The following is an 8,007-nucleotide window of genomic DNA, read 5'->3' as shown; positions in this document are numbered from 1 at the left end:
TCTTGCTAACAGACAAACAGACAAACCCCAATGAAAACATAACCTCCGTCGTTACACTTGGCGGAGGTAACAATAATAGTACCACTACTTCATGGTACCTAACCTTACTACTACCTGTATATATCCTGTTCATTGTATTCATCTGTAGTATAGAGTTAGCCTTTGTATATTCTTTTTGTATATTTTGTTCATTTCAGAAGTTCTAGTAGTACTTTAGTAGCACATGTGTATTAATATTTTATTCTGAAGCCTTTGCACAGCCCTACCTTTTCTTAATACTCTGTGTGATATTTTTTATTTGATTTAATTTTTCTTACACAGTCCCTTTTTCACTGTTTTCCTGCAAAATTGAACTGAGCTGGTAAACTGATTTTCATTGTTCCTGTGACAGTGACAATAAAGATCTATTCTAACAAAGCAGGTTCACTCACTGTTCATGCAGAGGTGGACCTTACAGACCCTGTAGACCACATTTGACCTCAGATTGTTGACTCACTGTAACTGTTGCTGTCACTGCCTTATAATGCATACGGAAATGACCAAAAATAGTCACTTGCCCGATAAAGGCTTAAACCAATCCATTATTTAGTCAGGAAATGAAATGATTTCATGTTTGTTAGGTTTGGAAATCAACTTGTATAAGTCAGATACAGTGACTGGTACTTTTTTGACTTTGCGATGACTTGTTGTCCAGCTGCTCTTGGAGCGTTTGCCTAATGAGTTCTCACTCATCATGACTTTTAACTTAACTGGAAAAACAGATGGCTTCTCACCTTGCTTGGCAATTTGGCTTGAGCTGCAGAGTGACAGGTTGGGATGTTATTTACTTTAATTACATTTTTGTCTTTTTATACTTATGGCAAATGCTACTAAGTTCTGAAAGTAGTCACCAGTTAAACTACAGACAGGTATTTTATTAGTTTGTTGTTAACAGTCTTCTCCTTTCATGTTAAGCTTCAGTCATAGGTAGAGATGGTAAATTGTAATAATAAAATGTATAAAAATTACCAGAGAAAGTTTTGTCTCACTGTTGCTGGAGTGGAGAGAGTGCAGCGAGTTGAGGTAAATATGGACAGACATCCTGAACACCACCTCCACCCCCACCCCCCACCCCCCACCCCCATCCTCCGCTCAACAGATTACCTTGGTGGTAGCTAGCGGGGCCCAGATAATTACCTTGTGTTATTTCTCCTCCCACACCTTGCTTTTGAAGTTGTGGCTGCCTGGGTGCCTCACTGCCTCACTGCTTCAGCTCTAATAGCATCCCGGCATGCCATCGATCCCACCTCCCCTCCCCTCCGGATATGAATGGTGTAGAGGAGGTGGGCTGATGGGTTGGGAGGGAACAGCCTAGGAGTGTGCCCCCGGCCTCGGCAGGTTTCAAGTGCAGGTTAATCAATATACCAGTACGCTTGATTATGGTAATGGCACAATGCACAAAGCAGTGAAACACGCATGATTATCTGGGAATCGCAATGTTCTTCAAAAGTGGACAACTCCAGAATTGCACGTTGTCAAATATGTATGCATGCAAATACATGCCTGCTCTTTTCATACAACTGAACAGAAGCTGCTTCAACCAAATGGTTTTGACTGTGGAGAGCCCAGCACAGCAGTTCTAAACTCCATAATAGTACAGACCTTTAAAAGTAGTTATTAGAAAGGTAATGGATTTTCTGCACGGCTGTGTCAGCAAAGTAAATAAGATTTAAAAAAAGTCTGTGTCCGTTTTACGTATTCAGTTAGTACTTTGATTGTGCAATTATTCACTGTGCCAGAGGTTGATGGTTGCTTTGCAGAAGTGACAGTAAACTCTTAATGTGAGGTCCAGAGTCTGCAGGACAGATATTTACAAAATATATTTTATTCCCTTTTTCTTTTCAGTTGGTGTGCTTCTTTCAATATTTTCATATTTGTTTCTTACTGCAGTATCTTTTGTATAATAATAATAATAGGCATTAAATCAGTGTATATCAATTCTTTTGCATCCCTTCATCCTAAAGTAACTTGCAGAGTTTGTGTATTTGTATTTTCTGATGCTACTGAAGAAATAATAACTGACTTGCATATCAGTTGATACCTGATACTGATCAGATATTGTTGATTTAAGAAGCTACAAGCCTTACCTGGTGCAGTGTTTCCTGTGGAACTGATCTCTTGGTGCGCTTGTGGGTTGGCAGGTTTCTGTCCTACTTATTCAATAAGTACCCCGTGCGTACCTCACAATTTTGTCTACTTCGCTGACGTCAGCCATTAAGCGTCCATAAGTGTCTGTCCCATACGCCTCTCTCTCTACCTTGCTTTCTCTCTCAGCTGCAGGTGCCAGTGGTGGGGTGCATCATGGCAAAACCTGACCAGCGGAAACGTTGCTAGAGTGGTAAGCGGGCCCAGTTCTGGGGGGGGCAACGTCCCCTTAAACAAATGTCTTGCCCCCTCAAATTAAAGTTTCTGAAGGCAGAGAAAAGGAAAATGGGTAGCGCAAAAATGGGAGACTTAGAGGAATTAAGTTTCACTTGCACTTTGTACAGTCATATGGTCTGTGTGCACGCCCCCCCCCCCCCACACACACACACACACACACAATCCTCCAGAAACCTGTTGTTTTTCTTATAACTCACCTACATTTTGCAGGCGATAAGACAATGGATTGTGATTCTGATTTGGACTGATTGTCCAGCCTTAGTTTCATTACATGTAGGTGTCCAAGTCAACAGTGAGTTATTGTTACACTTAACATCAGAGTAAAATCAAATGGTTACCTTACTATTATTACTATACTTACTATATTTAATGTTACTTTTTTAAAGATAGAAGTTAAATCTGTGATTATGACAAGTGACTGTGAGACAAGCAAGTATATTATTATCTATATTATAAAAGCCAAGTGGTCTCTGTGTGTGTGCGTGTGTGTGTGTCTGGGGATTCACACAAAATCCAGAAAGAGCTGACTGCTGCAGTTCGGCATACTTGTGTGCTTTTGGTCAAGAAACAGACTAGCGAAAATGGCAAGTTGATAGGACCAATATTTTGGGAGATATTAGTAATTTTGGAATACAATATCCTTACAGTCTCGTTGCTATACCCACAATGCTTTGGTGGTGACTGTTGGACAAATGCATTACAGCATGCATAAATACACAACAGCATAAAAACAACCACATCTAGAACCCACGGATCCCCATGGGTCAACACGCTATTTATATAATTAAACATACATAGAGAATTATGCAAATCTGGTCAAGGTTAAGGTTCACTCTCTTTATTATTCCAGGGAAGATTCGGTCTCTGCATTTTACCCATTCTGATACACACAAAGCAAACTAATCCTCATGAACGCACCGTTTTTCAGGACAGTAACAGACTGTGTGAATGGTCACAGTCAACAGACAACTTGAGGAAATCTCTACAGAATGTCAGTTTTGCAAAACCCATAAGAAACCTAAATAAAATGACAGGAATGCTATGAAAATACCCAACCACATATTGAAATGACACAACTCTTACTTCAGCATCCACCCACTAAACCTCATACCATTGCTGGTTAGCCAATGTCTGAGCTCAGAAAGTTATAAAAAAGCTAAAAAGGGATGTCACATGAAAGTGAGTACTTTAGAGAAATAAATTATAAATGTGTCATATTGTCTGGTACCATTCTGTGAAGACGCTGTGGCTCTAAATCACTGAGTAGAATGCCCTGTACTTGTACCAAGCTCCGGGAGGTAAATACATAAGTTAATTGGGTTAACGGTAGGTTTGGTGACCAAGGTCAAGCCTTAGTCCATGATCTCATGTATTAGGGACGGATGATCATTAGAGAGAAGGTGAAAGAGTATTACAAGTAGAGTTTTGGATCCCTCGCTCTATTTATGATCGCTGCACACAGTAGACGACTGTTTGCAATCACATTTTCTGCTGACACAGTTCTATCCATTCATGTCAGTCCAACTTTCCATAGTGTCGCATTTGGTTTGATGGATGAAACTTGGACACAGTATGGACACTGTGAAATGCTAATCAGCGTGACTCGTATGCTATTTACTGCCTTTTATGACTGGTGCTTGCTATTTGTAGAGACTTTATTTGTATTCCTGCTTACTATTTTAGTCCACGGGCTCTTTAATCTGTCATAAAAAAAGTACAGAGTGTGATCAAGCGTGTCAAATGTGTATTATGTAGTCATGTATCAAGACAACCTCTTTTAGTGGCTCGACTCATCTCTCATCAGTGCATTTTACTCCTCTCTTCAAAGCATACTGTTAGTGTAAACATAGAAGACACATGGGCAATCATCCATGCACACACACACACACACACACACACACACACACACACACCCACACACACGCACACACACACACAATACCAGCAGATCACAGGGACCTTATTAGCTGCTGTCACAACACATTTATCCCTCATCTGTTTCTGTGAGCTGTCGCGAGCAAAAGGTTGTTCTGTACTGCAAAGTGGGCTCCTCATTGTGTTTTTCATTCTCTCTAATGGAGAGCGATGGCACGTTCCACAGCCATCTCTACTGTGGCTCTGTCCAAACCGGGGTGATCTCTGTCTGAAAATAGCCGCGCTGTCAGCTCGCCTTAGTTGCCGGGCCCGCTGAGAGTCAGTTAAAGGATCAGTGCTCGCTGAGTGTGCGGCTCAGTGGTAAGACACGGCGCTGGTGACACAGTGCTTTGATGGGATCACCGAGCGCTCCTAATCCCCCCTCTACACAGATGACCCGGGGCTCATTGGACTCAGCAGAGTTATTAGTCATGACTCCAGTCCAGCCTCACTTCAGCATCCTATCCCATTGACCTCCAGCCTTTACAGTCACAATGGCATATAAACAGCATTCAGTGCTTTGGATGACATGAGATCAGGGTCACTTTTTCCAAAGAATTTCACCTGTGAGATGTGCAGAGGAAGCTGCTTTCAGTGTGTTTGTGTTGGATGAGCTTGCGTGAATATCAGTAGTGGAAGAAGTATTCAGATTTAGTGGAAGCATTGATTGAATTTACTCCTTTACAAGTCTTTGTTCTGCTCTCATGTGTTTATTCAGTCGTGATGTGAACAAATGTACCATTTACAGCTGCCCAAAATATTGTTTGAACATCATCAATGCAATGTATGTGTGCGCAGTAGTTACATCGCAGGTCCTGCAATGTAGGAGGTAGGGATGTAAACAATGGACTATCAAATAATTGTTGATAAGAATTTGCTCGATTAAATTATTCATTCATTCATTATCTGAACCCGCTTTATCCTCACTAGGGTCACAGGGGTCGCTTGGAGCCTATCCCAGCTACTTATGGGTGAAGGCGGGGTACACCCTGGACATTTCGCCAGTTCATCACAGGGCTGAACACATAGAGACAATCACTCTCACATTCACACCTATGGGCAATTTAGATTAACCAATTAACCTATCGGTGCATGTCTTTGGATGGTGGGAGGAAGCTGGAGTACCCAGAGAGAACCCACGCAGACACGGGGAGGGCATCCAAACTCCACACAGAAAGGTCCCACCCCCCGTCCACTGGTGTTGGAATCAAACCCAGGACCTTCTTGCTGTGAGGCATGAGTGCTATCCACTGCACCACTGTGTCGTGCCAATTATTTATTGTCGGTTAATTGCCCTTTTACATGGCAGGATTTGTGGTGTCGACAGTTGGTGGCACCACTGCCCAAACTAGGCTTTATTGCTGCAATGCCACGGCTGGGATAGCCTGTCCTCGACCTGGATCATGGTGTTGATGAGTTAGAGCTGAGTTAGAGACATGGTGGAGCGAAACACAGACCGGCCTGTCTGTTTGTGGGAGTGGCGCACCCCTGCCTAAATACACGCACAAATGCGGGGTCGGTATCAGATCGGAGCGTTTTCCCCGGAGGTTGGTGTAGTCCGCGGTCATCTGGACTATCTGGTCAGTGAGACAGAAGTTAAAAACATCCTCCAGGCTCCTGATCCGGGCCACAGATATGTCTCGAATTATGTCCCGTGGTCACCCTGGTGGCCACACGAAAAAAGTGCCCGGGGGGGGGAGGGGGTGTCATCTCCATTGAAATCTTGCCCCATCATGTCAGTGATGCAAAGTCAGAAATGCCCATTTCTTCTAAACTGCCTCTCTTTAGATCCATTTATTTTATGTAATTTATCTTCTGAATTTATTTAGTTCTACTCCATAAATGTCATTGTCTGTTCTGTATCCAATGGTACAATGAATCAATCATTAAAAAATATGACATGCTTTTTTCATGAAGTATATAAACAATACTTAGCTTTTATTCTTATAGACCCTATCGAAAGAGAAATTCAGGTTCTCAGGAAAATCGCCGCTTATCAATTAATCGTCAATCAATCGATAAGGTCAACCAACTAATGATTAATGGATTAACTGATAATTTGCACCCCTATTAGGAGGCAAACGAACCCAACGTGTTCTCATCTAATTTCAAGGGTACGTGACACACACTGCATGCAGCGATCCACCAACCACAATCGTTCTTAATCAGTTTGCCAAAGCAGACCACGCCCCTGCACATGGAGTGAGTCACTGGTTACAACATTGAAAACTGAGCAATGAACAGGAGAAAATCACTGAAAACAAAGACTTGGTGCCAAAAAGAAAAGCAATGTCAGTTTTCTGGAATTATTTCAGCTACAAGAAGGATGAAACTGAAACACGTGTTCTGTGTTGATAGCGTCTTGCACCTGTTGCCGCGACGAGAGGAAACAAAACTAATTTGTTTGGTCATTTGTCGGCACCACACGGCTATTATATCCTTCTGAGTATTTTTTCATATTGCAATATATATTGCAAGGTTAAAAAAAATCGCAATGGCAGTTTTTTCCAACATTGTGCAGCCCTAGTACCATTTATTTATGTGTTTTTTTCTGTTTTATGGAGAGCCAGGGAGTTAAGTATTTCTGTCTTCTGTTTCAGCTATACTAGTAGTTGCAGTTTCCTTTCTTGTTCTGGCATTTAAGACCGTGACATCATTTTGTATCTAATTTTGCCATGTTTTCCCAAACATTTTTTTAACTCTTACTTGTTATTTTCTTTGTATTTTTTTTGTTTCACCACTTTAAGCCATCTCAGTTTCTCAGTTTAGCATATTAGGAGAGTGCTTGCAGAAAGTCTTTATATTACACCCTGTATCCCATGGGATAAATCATGAGGGTCGTAACAAGTATGAAAAGTTTAATCATTGTGCAGTAAAATGGTCTGTGTTAGTGTTTGATAATTACATGCGGTATGAATTTGTTAGCCTCATATTATTGCTGCATTAATATCGTTAAGGTTGGGCTCATTTTAACCCTTTGTTTAGTTTAAACCTCAGCAGTGCATCATGAGATCATCATATATTTGCAGCATTGCTGTCCTATGAGAAGCATGTGCCAGCTTCTCATGAGCTCAGAAAATCAGCTGTTTCTTTTAGTTTACGTAGGAGAATTTTCTTAACCAGTAAAAGAACACTTATCCCTTCACTTTTATTTATTATATGAAAAATTATGATCTGAAAAGGAACTTGACATTTCAGACAAATATAGTACAGTAAAGGGTACAATATTTGCCTCTGAGATATAGTGGTGCAGATGTGTCAAACTGCATAAAATGAAATGCTCAAAGTAAAGAACAAGGCCTTCAGATCTGTACTGTGTGTTAAAACATGCTGTAACTGTATGAATATAAACAGGGAGTCACTGCTGTTTATATAATGCATGGGTTTATTTTTGCATTTTTTTTTACTTGATTCGTAATCTAGAAAATTGGCATGAGACTATGAGAGCAACCTGTTTAGGAGGCCATCTGGAAAATCTTCCCAGTGATTAAAAAAAGATCAAACCCTCATATTTTTCTTTTTTAATGAATTGTGCACCCTATGGATGTTTACTGTGTGTCTGCCGCAGTGGGATCGTGTGGAGGCATGTGTGTTGTCAGGGGTTTGTGTCTGACTCAGTGTCAAGGCTGGGAACTGTTCACTCTCTCAGTTTGTGATGACTTGGCAGCTAAG

General features: G+C 41.2%; 1 protein-coding gene across 1 annotated transcript in view; it reads left to right on the top strand.

Annotated features, from left to right (window-relative positions):
* Positions 1-8,007, top strand: part of LOC115428458 (RNA-binding motif, single-stranded-interacting protein 3-like) — a 527,598-nt gene that overhangs the window by 9,031 nt on the left and 510,560 nt on the right. The window lies entirely within an intron of this gene.

The sequence above is a fragment of the Sphaeramia orbicularis genome, chromosome 11 (genome assembly GCF_902148855.1).
Source record: "Sphaeramia orbicularis chromosome 11, fSphaOr1.1, whole genome shotgun sequence".
NCBI lineage: Eukaryota > Metazoa > Chordata > Actinopteri > Kurtiformes > Apogonidae > Sphaeramia > Sphaeramia orbicularis.
The sequence above is the reverse complement of the archived record's forward strand: the minus strand, read 5'-3'. Positions and strand labels throughout refer to the sequence as shown.